The following is a 17,214-nucleotide window of genomic DNA, read 5'->3' on the forward strand; positions in this document are numbered from 1 at the left end:
CCTTTCTCTTTCCCCTCCTCCTTTATTGGTTTCATCACCTCCCACAGATGGACTCAACAATCATCTTTTATGCAAACAACTTTGAATGTATATATGGGGAGAAAAAAGGGGGGGAAGAGAAGACAAAGACAGAAAGAGACAGAGATAGAGAGAGAAACAGAGAGAGACATAGAGACAGAAACAGTGACACAGAGATAGAGACAAAGAGTGAGTGAGCAAGCATGTGCACAGATCTGGTCTTTATCTTTGTCTCTCTGTTGTCTAGTCATCTTTTTAGTCACATCCAAATCTTTGTGACCCCATTTGGGATACTCTGGATATTGGAGTCATTTGCCATTTCCTCCTGCAGCTCATTTTACAGATGAGGAAACTGAGGAAAACAGGACTAAGTGCTTTGCTCAGGGTCATACACTAGCAAATGTCTGAGGCCAGATTTCAATCTTCTTGACCTCTGGTCTGATACTCTATCTACTGCACCACCTAGCTGCCCTGCCTATGTATGTCTGTCTGTCTCTGTCTATCTGTCTGTCTGTCTCTCTAAGACTAGTCTGTCTTTTGTCTTCATAATATTACCTACTGAATATTTCCAACAGAATATCCCACAGACATCTCCAACCCCTTCCACCCCCATCCCAATCTTCCTACCTTCAAACTTCCTTATTTCTTTGATAGTTTTATTATATTTACAGTATTTCAGATTCACAAACTGGAATCATTCTTGACTCTTCACTCTCACTACCCTCTTATAGCCAATTAATTATGAAGCCATGTTAGTCCTACCACTAAACAATTTTTGCACTACTCCACTCTTCTCTATTCATTTGTCCATGACTCTAAGCCAGATCTTCATTACTCCTCTAAGCCAGATCTTCATTACTCCTCACCATTGCAAAAGCCCCCAATTTATCTCATTAACTTAAGTCTCTCCCACCTCAATCCATCTTCAGCTTAGATGCCCAAATAATTTTCCTGAAATATGGACCTGATGTCACCTACCTACTCAGCAAACTCAATGGCTTGCAACACTTTCTAGGATCAAATATAAATCCTCTGCAAGGCACTCGGAGTCCTTCCTATCTTTTTACGTCTTCTTACTCTTGACTCTGTTTCAGGTACTACAATATCTCATCACTCTTGGTCTGCTTGTGAGTCTCACACATGTCATTCTATCTCCTGCCTTCAAGCTTTTGTATATTCTGTCCCTCCTTGACTCCTCTTACTGATTGCCTTCAAAAGTCAGTTCAAATCTTGTCTTCTGCAAGAGGTCTTTCCTGGTCCTATTCCTCTGCCTCCTCACTAGATTACTTTCCACCTACATGGTATATAACTTAAATATTCAGATTTTTATTATATCACTGACCCCTATTACATTGTGAGTTTCTTTTGGAACAGGGACTATTATTTTTACCTTTTTTGTACCCCAACACTTAGCATGTAATAAGTTCTTTTTTATTTTTACTTTTCATTCTTGGGAGATAATTGAGATTAAGTGACTTGCCCAGAATCACTTTCCAAAACCAGATTTGAACTCAGGTCCTCTTGACTACAGGATTAATTAATGTTGTATCTGCTGTGGCATCTCACTGCCCTTAGAAAGCTCTTAATAAATAGGTGAACCAGTGGCCTACAGTGAGGAAGGCCTAAGTTCAAATGATGTTTTCTGAAAGAGAGCAAATGCTGCTAAGAATCGTAAAATTCCCAGGCTGACAACAAATATGAACTTATCCGTTGATGATCAACCTGCAAAATGCACATTGTATCTGCCCAGTGATAAATGAAAGGATGAACTACTGAAAGAATCAAAGTACAACCATTCACATTTTTGCTATAAATGAAACCAGAAAAACATAAAAAACTTGGTTAGGTGATTGCTGTCCTTCATTCTCAAAAAAGACCAAAATGAAGTTATTATGTTGGAGCCCAGGTACAGTATATCTAACTGTGACCAATTAGACCAATATGAGTCTAGAACACTTTACCACAGGTCAGGCCCAAATAGTCCATGTGAACATTTAGGGTGGATTCTCTAAATCTACATATCTCACATTTCTTTTCAGCTACTACAATTGTACTTTATTCACAGAGTGCAGTGCCTTCTCTTTGATGTGGCTATAACATCCTGGGTGGTCCTGTGCCATTATCTTCCATGTCATGCAATCAATTCCAAAGTTCTTCAGAGAGACCTTGAGAGTATCCCTATATTATTTCTTCTGACATTAAAAAAAAATTAACTGCTAAATGGAAAGAAAGCTTGCATGTTTTCTTCAGAAATGTGAATAAAGGAATCTGTGGGTTGATTTTGTTTTGTGCAGAAAAACAATCAGACATATATTTTCATATGGCACTTAGCTAGCTTATATTGAATTGATGGGTTAGAACAAATACAAACTAATAGATCACTATAAAAGTCACTGCAGCTTTTGGGGAAACTTCCATTGCAGAAGATGGACAAATAGAGAAATTCCAGGGAGAACTTGATATTCAGTGACTTCTGTATAAATGGAAGAATATGAAAAAGTATCAAAAATCAAGGGCAGAGGACAAGAATAGAAAGCTAGATTTGGACTTAACAAACCTGGATTCTCTAATTCATAATAATTGTGTAACCTCACACAAGCCGATTACTCCTTCAGAGATCTGTTTTTTTCCTCTGTAAAATGGGGAGGTTAGACTATATGATAATTAAAACCTTTTCTAGGTCAAAATTTAAGAGACTATCATATAAAATACTTTGTCATAAAATAGAATTTTATGATTAAGAAAGGTCAGAGTTTTGCTGACTGCTCAGAAGCTCCATGATTGTATCTTATTATTACTTTCTTCAAAAAGAAAGTTAGAAGGTTCTACATGGAAAAAACATAGACTATATGTGAAAGGCATAATATAAGAGAAAATGACTTGTTACAGAAGGACCAGTCACTTCAGAATCAGCAGTTTCTTCTAAAATATTCTGGTTAAAACAAAAGTCCAACTAAATAACAAATTAGAAAAAAAAAAAAAAAAGATGAAGAAGCCCTTCATGCAACTATCACTACACCAAGCAAATCCATATAAACAAACTATCAACTCTGAAAAATAGCAAATGACAAAAATGAAGACATTGATTCTTCCACCATTTTTTAAAGAAGATTAACCAATTCAACAGTTATAGCAATACCAGAGTAAGAGTCCAGAAAACACCTCAAAAGGCAATTGCGAGGTCAAAGTGAGGGACTCAGCAGCCAAAGGTCATTACTTTTGAGAGTACAAAGTAATTTATAAAACCTTGTGGAGGAGAATAACAGGAGCAGCTGAGGAAAATATAAGGCAGTAGGGCGGTTGGCAGAAGATCCAACTAAGTCAGATGGCTTTGAAAAATCAAAGGGGTGAAACTGGAAGGAGGACCACAAACAAATGCAAGTCTAGAACAGATCTGCCAGTGTTTTTATAGAAATCTACTTTCAATAGTATCAATAGTGAGTCATCAAATTTAGGCTCTAATAATTTAGTATCTGACTTACTATGTGAGGAAAGATTGATGGCACTTAAGATGAGTTGGAGAAAGGGAGATGGATCTGCACCATGCTGAAGAGAGCATGATTTTAAAAATACTTAGGAGTTAGCTGTCAAGATCTCCAAGAGGGGAAGCTTCCCAAAGAAAAAGTAGATGCTTTTACAAAAAATAAAAGAAGTAGGTAGAGAGAAAAGAGAAAACATGAACAACCACTCATCCTGATGCCTGTTACTTCTTCCCTACAAAAATTTTTATGAGAATGTGTCTGTGCATACATCAAAAGCATTTTCAATGAAAAATTTTCAAAAAGAGAACAGGCAAATTCCTACAGAAGGTTTTTTACAGCAGATCTTCTATGGTCAAATAAATGATTGAGATAGGGAAAGGATATAAGATTCCATTCTACTTATTAACTTTTAAAAGCATTTGACTGACCTGAAAGAACAAAGTTCAACTTGACAATTCTCTTTAAATAAGATGCCTTACATTAAATTAAATGACTGATGCAACCAGGCAGGCAACTTTATTCAATAATATTCTGAATATTTCCATAAAGTATAAAACAAGGAGAAGGCAGTCCACACCTCCCAATGTGTCACTGAAGATAATATGTAGCAAGTTCAAACAAAAGTAAGATAATAAAAGATAATGATTCTCTCAACATTCTTTTAAGCAGATTACATTGTATTAATTCTATCAAGTCCTGAAACACTACAATACTTCCTGAAATACACAATAAATGTAAAGATATTAGTCTGACTTCATAAAAAAAAAAATCAAAGTGAATGAAAAAAAGGAGAATACTTGCATGCTGCTGAATGGATAGCCAAATTCCCCCACATTAAATATCGAGAAATATATTTTGATCTCAATCTATGGTTTTTTTGGTGTGGGAAATTACCAGTGCAAAAAGTCTTCTAACAAAGAGATCACCAACTTGTCTATAATGATAACCAGAGACCCTTTGAGGTTAAATGACTTGCCCAAAATCACACAGCTAGCATTTGTCAGAGGCCAGGCTTGAACATAATTTTTACTGACTCCAAAGTCATCAGATGCACAATGATCTAGACACAGAATTGAGAAGGTGTTTGAACTATTCAATACTGGAAAATTATATGATTCTTTTAATCATCCCCAAATTAATGAATGTCACAAAACCCATTCTTTTCCCAATGATGCTTTGGGGCTATAAGTCATAGGTATAGACCTATGCGGGCATAGACCATGACTTCAGAATCCTCAAAATTGTAATCAGTCAATAAACATTCATTTAGCACCTACTATATATCAAGCACTGTACTGGGAAATATAAAAAAAAAAGTAAAATATGACTGGTTTCAACAATGTGATGATCCAAGACAATTCATATAGACTTAAGATGGAAAATGCTATATGGAGACTATGAATCAAAGCATAGTATTTTTGTTGTTGTTGTTTCTATTGTTTGCTTGGATTTTTCTCTTTCTTGTGGTTTTTCCCTCTTAACTGATTTATCTTGTAAGATGCCTTACATTAAATTAAATGACTGATGCAACCAGGCAGGCAACTTTATTCAATAATATTCTGAATATTTCCATAAAGTATAAAACAAGGAGAAGGCAGTCCACACCCCCCAATGTGTCTGAAGATAATATGTAGCAAGTTCAAACAAAAGTAAGATAATAAAACATAATGATTCTCTCAACATTCTTTTAAGCAGATTACATTGTATTAATTCTATCAAGTCCTGAAACACTACAACATGACAAATATGGAATTTTTTTAAATTGCACATATTTAATCTATATCAAATTGCTTGCTGTCTTGAGAAAGTGGGAAGTAAGAGAGAAGGAGAAAAATTCTAAACACAAAGTTTTACAAAAATGAATGTTAAAAACTGTCTATACATGTATTTGGAAAAATAAAATGCTATTAAAAAAAAAAAGATCAGATAGACCCTATTGTCAAGATGTTTATAGTCTAATGTGAGAGAAAACATGCAAATCATTATGTGGGTAAATAGGAAATAAGCAGCAGGCAAAAATGGGCATAACAATGCCTTGTGCGTAAGAAATGGTCCACAAGCCATTATTCAAAGTACTCAATTAGAAATAAAGGTATACCAACACTCTATCAAGAATGAGACACATTGATGGGCAGTCTGAAGATTATATATTAGCATCCTCAAGATTTTAAAATAACCAAAGAAAGATATCCAAAACATTGAGTCACTACTCTATGAAAGGTTTATGGAGAGACATAGCTGATAGTTTCCCAGGATTAGAAGGTTTAAAAGAAATCTTGACCTCTGCATCCCTGGAGAATCATAGCTATGTGAAATCTTTGGGTCTAGTTGGTATAACTGTAACTGCATGAAGTCATTTTTCATCTTTAATCATAGCTCTATCAGTATAAGTAGGGCACCCTATGAGTGTTCATGTTTGGTCACAGTTTGAGGATGGTCTCTTTGGCACAGGCATCCCCTTTTCGGTTGGATACACGACCCTCCAGATCTTTCCATATTTGTTTCAATGGAATTCAGTTTGCTGTACTAAATGTGGATTGGTATCTAGAGGCCCATCAGTTTAAGAATTGCAAATCCCATTGTTATGCAGAGATTTTTACAGCCATGGTAGTTGTTGCAATAGAATTTGACCCTTTTCTCTTTTTCTGCACTCACTGTAAAGCCTATGATATACTGCTGGCATCCGGCCATAAACACCATAGGCCCTGGAGCCAGAGGTTGAAATGAAAGCCAGAAAGCTTTCTCTTATCCTGAACCAAATAATACAGACAGAAAAACCTGCACATGGATATATGGATTCCAGGTTCCACACATAGAGTTCAATGGTGGCCACAAAACTAGCTTGATGTTTCTGCCAAGTTAACAAACTGCTTCAGAGGGCAGCAGATGATGAGCTCCCTCTTGGCCAGAACTCCACTCGCAAACCCTGAGTTCTTCCCTTCTTCAGACCCCATGATCTTCTTTACTGAAAGCATCAAGAAAGAATTCTATAGGAAAGCAGCAGTAGTGAGAAAAGGAATATGCTTCCAAACAGCTAATGGCGGTGGAAAACAATAATAGTAATTTCTGAGACAAGAAAGCATCCTGCCTACCTTTGCCTTCTCAAACTCCTCTGGACTTACAGCTGCATTCCCAAATTTACACATACACATACTATCTAGGTGTATATGTGTAAATGTGTGCATTTATAATATATGTGTGTATGTATGTGTATATATGTTTCTACATATATACAGACTTAAATGTTTATGCATGTAGACATATACATGTGTATATAAATGTATGTGTATGTTTTTATATATTTTGTGTTTTTATATAGTCTTATATGTACTGATTGTTTCATTAAAGATCATAAAATAGGATTTAGTGCCAGATGGAAAACTTTAGAGATAATCCAGTTCAAACTTTTCATTTTTTAAATTATATTTTTGTTCTGAAGCTAAGAACTCCCAAATGGGCATCATACATGCATATATATATGAGTATGTGCATAGGTATGCATATATACACATATGAACAAAAAAGAAACAAACTTGAAACTGAAGATCTCTATGACTCATACCTTGCTTTTTTATTTTTGAATTTATTAAACAATTCTCATTAACAGTTATTTTGATTAAAGAGGTGGTGATTCAAAGTTAATGAATGGTTTGTTTAGCAAGGAAAATGTTATTATTACAATTTTATTAAAACATTAACTATACTTATATGATACAATAGATATTAGTTCTATCTCTAGTTTTCAAAGCTGCTCTATTTGTTTGTGATTCTTTTTAAAATCTTCTTGCTATTCTATTCTGATTTTTTAAAAGATACCCCAATGACTCCCTTTTCTATCTTGTTTTTAGGGACTGTCCTGTCTCTATTGCCACTCCCTTGTCCTTCCAGCCCTCCCATTGGAGAAGGAAGAAAGGAAGGGTGAGAAAGAGGGAGGGAGAAAGAAGAAGGAAGGGAAGAAGAAAGGAAAAAAGGAGGGAAGGGAGAAAGGAAGGAGGGGAGGGAAGGAGGGGAAGAAAACCAAGGATTTTGTAACAAATATGAATAGTCTATCAAAATAACATCATACATTGGCCATGTCAAAAAATATCTTCAAGTTTCTCTGATAAGACTTCATTTCTCAGACATTGAGGGAATTGAGTCAAATTTATAATAATAATAAAAATAAAAGCCATGTCCAAATTGAAAAATGACCAAAATATATTATCTATACCCAAAGGGCTATAAATTCATGGGTATCCTTTGACCTAACAATACCACTACTTGGCATGAATACCAAAAGAGATTCAAAAGGAAAAAAAAGGACAATGACTTATGTAGTCAAAAAATATTGATAGCAACTCTCTTCTTAGGGCAAAAAAAAAAGAAAAAAGATGGAAATTAAGGGGGGAATGGCTTAATAAATATGGTGTATCTTTATGTTGAAATATTATGGCTCTATGGGAAATTATGAGCCAGATGCTCTCAGGGGGGAAAAAACCCAACCTGGAAAGTCCTCCATGAACTCAAGCAAAGTGAAATGAACTGTATGCAAAATATCAGCAATGTTCTAGGATGACCAGTTGTGAATGACTTTTTATTCTTAATTGTATAATCATCTACAACTACTCTGAAGGGCTTATGATGAAAAATCTTACCCATAACCAGAAAAGGATCTGGTGGTAGCCAAATACAGATTGAAGTCTTCTTTCCCCCTCTCCTTCTCCCCCTTTCCCCTCTTCCTCCCTCTCTCCCTCCCCCTCTTCTCTTTCCCTTTCCTCCCCCCCCCTCTCTCTTTCTCTCTCTCTCCCTCTCAACTTAATTTTTCTTGAGGGTTTTTATTTTCATTAGGGTGAAAGATCTATGGGTTTTTTTTTTCCACAACTTGACTTTTATGAAAATGTTTTGTATAACTTCATAAGTAGTTTCTTAATATTGGAAATATAATAAGGGAAAGAATCTAGAACTCAAAAATATTGAAAACAAATGTAAAAATAATTGTTTTAAATGTAACTAAGGGGAAAATATTAAATAAATAAATAAGTTTTTAAATGTCTTCTCTTACTCTGCATGTCACCTTTCCAACTTCTTCATATTGGAGATCTTAATCCTTGACATAATTAGGATTAAATACTTGACTGAAACCTAGCAAACAAAGTTAAGTGACAAGTCCTATAGAAATGGGATTGAGATTCAAGCCCTCTGGTTCCAATCAATATTCCTTTGGTCCAATTGAACAGCAAACAATTTAAAGGCAAGGGCTGTTGTTCTGTGTGTTCTACAAAGTACCTGGCATAGAAACTGGCCATCTAGAATATCAATATATTCCACTGTATGTACTAAATAAAAGTATGAATGAATTTTTTTAATTCCCAAATTGAACATGAATTTGCTACACTGAAATTTCTGCAAAAAAGGGAATGAAAATTTCAACAAGCAATTCAACAAAAATATATTAATAAATGTCTACAATTTGCAATTCATTGTCAGAGGTACTGGAGATAAAAAATCAGAAATTAAGGCACTCCTACTCTCAAGAAATAAGACACCTTCAGATCATTAGAAAAATAATTATGTGCCCAGTCTGGGAGATATCATCATTTTAGATCATTACAATCTCTAGTTAAACAGGACTGAATTATTAGACTCTCCTTGAAATATAGCATGACCACTGGTGAACATTACTAGGGTTTTGCTTTCCCTTCTCCTACTCCCATCCCACCATTTATATTTTGAAGCCTGGGAAGACATTTCACATTCCGGGAGACACCGAAGAATATACCTACAGGCCCAGAGCAGAGACAAGGACAGGGCCATAAATTTAGGTACAATGCACCCAACACTTGTACTAGGGACTTCCAGGACTATCTTAGCTCTTAAACTGAGACTGCTATCTGATTCCTTATAACTTTAAAGCCGTATTTAAGTGTGCACTATTTCTGATCTTTTATTACCTGTAGTATATATAGCAGTAAATAAGAGCAGCTAAGTAGTACCACAATGCATTAAATTCTGAGCCTGCAGTCACAAAGACCTGGGTTCAAATGTAACCTCACATTTGCTAGCTAGGTGAACCCAGGCAAGTCACTTAAACCTGTTTGTCTCCTCTGTAAAATAAGGGAAGGAAATGGCAAACCACTCCAGTCTCTTTGCCAAGAAAACCCCAAAAGAAAGACAGATGAGGAAAGATCTTTTCTAATTTGGAAAAAAAAAAAAAAAAAAAAGGCTTTCATTCTTTTATGAGGAAATATAGACCTTTGGAGATAAAGATAGAAAATTATGTTGAACTAACTTATTAAATTGAAAGAACCTACATAATTTGAAATAAGAAAAAATAAAAAGGTTCAGTGAAGCTATAAAATCATAAAAATAAATTCAAGAAATAAAAATAATAGTTATAGCATAAAAAGAGTCTTTAGAATACTGACTACTTTCAACATTCTTGGTAGTCAAAATAAAGTAAAGGTTATAAGTGACTTTTTTTTTCAGTTAATGATTTAATTTCTTTTAAAAAATTATTTATCCTTTAGACTTGAAATTTTCCATATTCATGTCCTTCCCAAAGGTGAATCATTATGGAAACTATAATGAAATTGGTTCAATCATTTCTGAGGCAGGAAATACTTATTAAAATATTCATAGTCTGACTCTTTGGCCTTTAAAAATTTACAGTATAAGGAAATTCAGGGAAAATTGAAAAAAAGTTATTACTAGAATGTATAGTTTGAGTAGTCTTATTGATTACAGTAAGTAGTGATATTCAAATCAAGGTCTTTATTTTACAAAAATAAAATTTTTAAATATTATACAGCATATACAAAATGAAGATTTATTTTATATACAATATACCCACAAATATATGTATACACAGAAAGGCTGAATTTAAATGCATAAAATTCCACTGAAACAAATTGCTGTGGCTGATTTCATTAGTTTGGATGCCCAGAGCACAAAATGTTCCACAAACCATACACACAAACACACACACACACACACACACACACACACACACACACACACACACACACACACACACACACACATTGCCTGTGAGACAGTAGAGTGGTTTAAATCACACAATCATAAATAATCAATGATAAAGAAAAAATTTATCACTTTTTAATTTAATATTCAAGAAAACTATATACAAAAGACAAATCAACAAGGAAAACTAATTTACTGATCTAGCCAACAAATTCGGGCAATGGCTTAAATCCTTTGGGGAAAAAAAAGCACTTTTCTTTGACCATGTAGACCTGGCTAATGGCTGACAAGTTAATACAAATAGAGTGAAATTAAAACCAATTCCCTTTTTTTAAATATCATTTCATCAAGTAAAATTATGTTAGTAATGACCCATAGGTCATAAGATTTTCAGGGTACTTGACTCTATATCCATCCTCATTATCTAATACAGTATAATGCACCAAGTAAAAGCTAAAAAAAAATGCTTATTTGAATTAATTGATTAGTCATTATTTATTCCCTCATCATGATCTTCAGATGTGAGACCCACAGTCATTTAATCTCTTTAGAAGTCTCAGTTTCATCTGCAAAATGAACTGGAAAAGGAAATGACAAACCTCTCCAAACTCTTTGCCAAGAAAACACCAAATGGGTTCATATGAAGTTGGACAAGACTAAGCAACTAAAACAACAAAAAGCCCTCAAGTCAGGTCTTATCAACTAGACATATTTTGACACCAGACACTTATGTCTGGATACTTGATACAGGAGGAGATAGATGAAGCTGATGACTTTGCAAAGCCCTGACCCACTTAAATTAAATTTACTTACAAGTGGAGACATCCTCCTCCTGATGTCATTGGTCTTTTTTGAGAAGGAAAGATGAACAACAAATATCAACTAGGATAATAAAAGAATCAATCTGTATCTGAGCAGCAGCATTTATCTATTTTACAGCATTATGCCCATCTACTCTCAAAAGATTGTAAGCTCCTTGAGGACAGGAACCATTAGTGTTTGTCTTGGTCTTTGTATTCTCAGGTTCTAGTACAGGACCTTGCATGAGCCTAGAAAGTACCAAAAAAAGGAAAAGAAAAGGGGAAAAAAGAAAGAGGACACCAAATTGGGGGGGGGAGTAGTAGTATGAAGAAAAGGTCACCCCTGAAGGAAAGAAAATGGTGAATTACTTAAGTATAGGCTAGATATGAGTTCAGACAAACCACCATTTCCACAACTTTGCCTGGAGTCAGCAACTTCAACCACAACTATAATGTAGTAGAAAGATTTGAAAGTAGAAAACCTAGACTTCAACCCTAGCTCAACTAGCTGTATGACTCTGTTTAAGCCTCTTCTCCTTTCTGTATTTTAATTTTCTCATTAGTAAAAATGGCTTTGATCCCTAAAGTCCCTTTCAGACTTAAATCCCTATGATCTTATGTCAGGAGATACATGCAAAGGTATTTTTTTTTTCCTTAGGCATAGCTTAGTGGAAACTTTATCACTAAATCACATAATTGTTTTTTTAATAACATAGCAAACCTTGTTATTATAAAGAAATTTTGTTCCCAGAGGTTTCGTTAATCAAGGCATTAGTGTATTTGAAAATAATGAAAAATGACATGAGGGCAGATTCACATCCTATAAAAATGTTTCTCATTGTTTTCTAGTTAAAATGCCTGAAAATTCTTTAATTTTAATCATGTTCTTGTGTTTGTATTAGGAAGAAAAAATGCACTTCAAGAAAAGTTTTTTTTAATCCCTTAAAAATTGAAACAACTGTTAAAGGTTGGGGATCCAGGATAGCACACACAAACAGGTTTTAATTTTAATCAGCTCAAATTAATATGAATAAAGATTTTCCATAGACTCTCTAAGCCAGAAAGGATCAGAAAGCTATTCTAGTTTACTCCATGTTTCGACGATGGACTCTGCTCTTTGTTTTACTGATCTATTATCTCCTGAGTTTAATCCTTGAAGATTACTTCTACCACATTTTATATTATTACTTCCTGTCAATTCCTTCTTAATCTTATCATAAACATACTGAACTATAAATTCATATCCTGGCAGGATTTAATAAACACTTCATCATTTTGAGGTAAATGGAATTGAACAAAGTCTACTTTGAGTGTGTGTGGGTCTGTATAAAGGTGGCTGTTGGGCACAGCAGCCAGGTCTGGAAGTGGTTTCTGACTGCATGCCATGTGTTGTTTCGATTGTTATTGGACAGTCTGTTTCAGTCATTAGCAACTTATCTTAATCTTCCCTCAAGGAATTCTTTCAGCATTTGCAAATATAGTTCTTCCGGCATACCAATTAGGATAATGTGATTTCTTCTTTATCTGTTTTCAAAATCTTCTAACTCTTCTCAATTAGGTGGAGTTGGTTCCTTGGACCTAGCATTGTTTTGAGTTTGGGCTTTCTTTGTACATTGGAACTTCCTGTGATACCATTTGCCACAGGGAGAAACAAAGCAGCTCGTCTTGGACTCCACTCTCAGAAATTTAGTGAAAAATGTTAAGTTTATAAGGCAGACCCATAAAATCATTATCACAAGTTTCCAACATATTTTTATAACATACTGAACTTTGCTGACTCCCAAATGCCCAGTGACTAATTGTGGAATTGTCAGATCCTTAGGAGCTGGGATTCCAGATTCGTTCTGACTTTCTTTGAGTAGCAACACTCAAACACCAACACTGTAGCTGTACTACAGGTTCTCTATCCATGGAGTTAGGTGTATTTATTATCCCTATCTTACAGTTAAGGAAACTGAGGCAGACGGAAGTTAAATAACTTGCCCAGGATAATACGGCTATTATATGTCTGAGGCTGGATTTGAAATCAGAAGTTTCTGACTCTAGGCCTAGGGCTTTATTCACTGGGTCATCTTATGCCTTCCAGAAAGAGGAATATTATGAAATAAACTTATGCTAAACCATTTGATTAAAAAATATCTTTCACTGGGGTCTTTGGATTTTGAATTAACTAAATTTCATATTTTATCAAGACTTGAGATATGGTTACTTGCCTGTCCAGGCCCAGTGGCAGAAATCAAAGTGAGAGAGATGTCTGCAAGGCCAAATAGTTCATGAGGCAGGAGACCAGAAGCAGTACATGTTTATAATCTAAATTCTTTTTTTAAGGGTAAGATGCCTTTATTAAAAAGCACAAAAAGAATAATCTTTTTGCTAAATATCTCTAACATTTTAAAATTCTTCTTTATTAAAGCTTTTTTAATTTTCAAAAGATATGCATGGATAATTTTTCAACATTAACCGTTGCAAAACCTGTTTCAATCCCCCCCTTTTCTCCCCACCCTTTCCTCTAGATAGCACATAATCCAATATATGTTAAACATGGTAAAAAATATATGTTAGTTCTAATATATGCATACATATTTATACAATTATCTTGCTGCACAGGAAAAATCAAATCAAAAAGGAAAAAAAATTATGATCTAACTTCTTCCCTGGGCCCAGGACAACAGAGAAAGAGCATGTCCTTTATCTTTATGATAAGGCACATGATTTCAGGGGACAGGTGGCTTTGAGCTGAGGGCTGTTAAATTTTTTTTAAATTATCCAGGATCATCATTGAATTCTAAAGGAGGGTTTAAAAACTGGAAAGAAACATTTTCTATACAAACAGAAAAACAAATGCAGAATGAAATGTATATTGCTACTTGTTTCTGCTCCATAGCAACAAATCAGACTGTGGAAAAATAATGGTTTGGAGAAGAAAAAGAAACAGATCAAATTTCTCTATCAAATGTTTGATATTTAGAATTCAAACTGATGCATGAAATTTCACATAAAGACAGTTTTTCAAAGAATCTGGAAGAGACAGAAGTTAAAGAATGTGCCATCTTTGGGAAACCCTAAGCTACAGTCACTAAGAAATGAGATAGTCTGAAATGCCATGAGCATGAATAGCTTGTTCCAGGCTAAAATCTGATTTTGGAATGTCCCAATGTAGTCACCATTTCAATTCCTCAAAAGGCAAAGCTGTCTACAAACATAGCTTATTTCAGCAAAACTTCAGCTGATTTTATGCAAAACTGATATATTCTGCACAGGTCCAGAACACACATCTGTGTTTAAGTTAGATGTAAAAACAAACCATTTTCTTGACAGTTAAACATTTTCCTTTAGAGAATTCAATTACACATGTAACTGAGAACAAGTGTAAAACAAATCAGAGGCCTGGGGCAATGCCTTCATCCCTTCCATTGTAACAGCTGCTGCTACTACATTCATCATGGTTGGTACCTCAATGGGTTTACAATTAATTCAGGTTTATAGTATATGAATCTATGTTGTATGCACACAGAGCCATTGAATGCTTAACAATATAAAAAAAAATTAAAAACTAAAAAAAAGAATGCTTAACAATCTACTTCAAGTAAATTTGCTCTCAATGCTCATCTCTTCTAATTCTACTCATGAGACCATGGAGGAGCTACTGAGGAGCTTCCATCTTCTCCTTATCTTGATTCCCATTCACAAAAACTCCCTTCTTTTTCTTTCCCTTAAATACCAACATTCTTGGAAAAGTGGATACAACCCATACTTCCATTGTTTCGTCATTACATTTTTTTTCTCCTTCAGCCTCTTAAAATCAGTCTTTTACCACTAGCTCTCCACCTGAAATTCCTGTTGTAAAGATCACTCCAATAACCGATTTCTAAATCCAATGGTCTTTTTAGTCCTCATCTTCAACAACTCTGAAGTATATGACTAAACTGATAATGCTTTTATCTGGATAATCATCGCTCTCTTGACTTTAGAAAACTATATTTTCCTAGATCCCTCACCTAATGTTCCTTTTCTTCTTTCTGACCCTTCCTCCTTCAGGTAAGTGCTCCCCAAGGTTCTTTCTTTGACCCTCTTCTTTCTTTAACTATTCTCAATCAACAACAATAATAGCTAATATTTTTATCGTACTTTAAAGACTGCAAAGTACTTTACATATGTTATTTCTTTTGATCCTCTAAACAAAGTTTTTTCTTAAATTGTGGTTCGTGATCCCAAATGGGGGCCATGCAACTGAATGTGGGACTTGTGAAAAATTTAACAGTAAGAGGTATCAAATATCCCTCCAAGATATAATTTTTATGTAAAAATAAACAAGCATATACATCTTATTCGTATGCAAATTTGATTTCATCTTTAATAAATAAATAATACATTTTATATGTCTATACATGTAAATATACATATATATATCAAAGAATTGCTTTTAAGTAATTTTTTTTAGAATTTATTATAATTATTTGATTTATATACCTATTTTATATAACCTAGGACTGAGTAAAATTTTTGGAAAGAGAGAGGGAAGAAAGGGGTTTGGAGTGGAAAAAATTGAAGAAGTCCTGCTCTAAACAATCCTGTTATTATTCCCATTTTACACATTAAGAAATGGAAACTGAAAGTTATTTGCCCAGGTACACAGGTCAGTATCTAATATAAGAAATGAATTCAGATCTTCCTAATTCTGAGTCTATCACTATCTCCACTGCATAACTTGATGCCTCAAATAATTACTAAGCATCTAATTTATGTCTGGCTCCTTGTTCATACAGGTCACTGTATTAAATTCTTTCATTCTCTTTGCCTATTCATCCTTTAAAAACTAACTCAAATGCTACTTCCTCCCAGTCTTCCCTGGTTTCTACTTTAATAAATGCCTTTTCCTTCAGAACCTATAAAGCATTTTATTTGTACCTCTCTCATATAATTATAACTTGTTTTCCATTATAGATATCTTTTTATGTTATAGTGTTTCTCTAAATCGTCTAATCTAAACTTTGTATCTCTCCCAATATCTACTTTGTACAAAACATTGGCTGTACCCAGTTGGTATTTAATAAATGTTTCTTGAATTGTTGATTCTAATGTAGAGTGATCAAAGACTTGCCATTTCCCTACAGGCATTTCTGACTAGACCTTGGATAGATAACGTGGTTGTTAGGTCATTGGTGATCACCAAAAAGTCATTTTAGTGAAAAGAGAATGAACTTCTCTCTTTCCCAAGCACTTCATTTGTTTCTTTCCCACAGTGGGAATTAGAAAAATGAATTAGAAGTAGGATAATAGTAAAATTGAGTAAGTCAGGGAAAGTAATTTAGAATTATAACTCTAAGCTTTTTAAAAGGAAGGGGTTAATTAAATGGTATTATTAGAACAATCTTGATAACAAATCCCAGGAATAGACCTATGAAGTCTAGGGAGAAAAAAAAAAAAAAAACCTGAATCTAATTCTCTCCAGTTAAGATAACTAAGCAGACATTGTTATTCCTGAATGGAAGCATTTTGACTGCACCTTGAAAGCTAGTTCATAAAATCTATTGCTCCGTGGAATTGAGGTCCCCCTTCCCAATCCAAATCTGCCTTTGGTCTTCATTATCACCTTATTAAAGTTACATGTACTGTAAGATCAGAATTTATACTGAATTTTACTGATAAGGATAAGCCCAAAGAAGAGTTTTGCAGGAAAATCAAACTCAGAGACTGGATTTGAACTCAGGTTGGCAAAATTCTGGTTCATTGTTCATGCCACCATACCCTAGTGCAGCAGCAGTTGTATTTTTCTTTATATTTTATGTTTGTTTATTTGTCTTACAAATAAGACAATAGGGTTTTTTTTAAAAACCTAATTGAGTCCTAGTGGAAAATAACACTAATCTACCCCCCCATGGGAAAAAGCCACCAATAATAAATGAGTTCAGAGATTTCCAATTGACTTTCCTAAACCTTCAAAGGCTTTATTT

The 17,214-nt window shown here is 34.3% G+C and overlaps 1 protein-coding gene across 1 annotated transcript in view; it reads right to left on the bottom strand.

Moving 5' to 3' along the window:
- The window catches only part of AHRR (aryl hydrocarbon receptor repressor), a 263,772-nt gene that overhangs the window by 168,789 nt on the left and 77,769 nt on the right, over nt 1-17,214 (bottom strand). The window lies entirely within an intron of this gene.

This window comes from Sminthopsis crassicaudata, chromosome 1, assembly GCF_048593235.1.
Source record: "Sminthopsis crassicaudata isolate SCR6 chromosome 1, ASM4859323v1, whole genome shotgun sequence".
Lineage (NCBI taxonomy): Eukaryota > Metazoa > Chordata > Mammalia > Dasyuromorphia > Dasyuridae > Sminthopsis > Sminthopsis crassicaudata.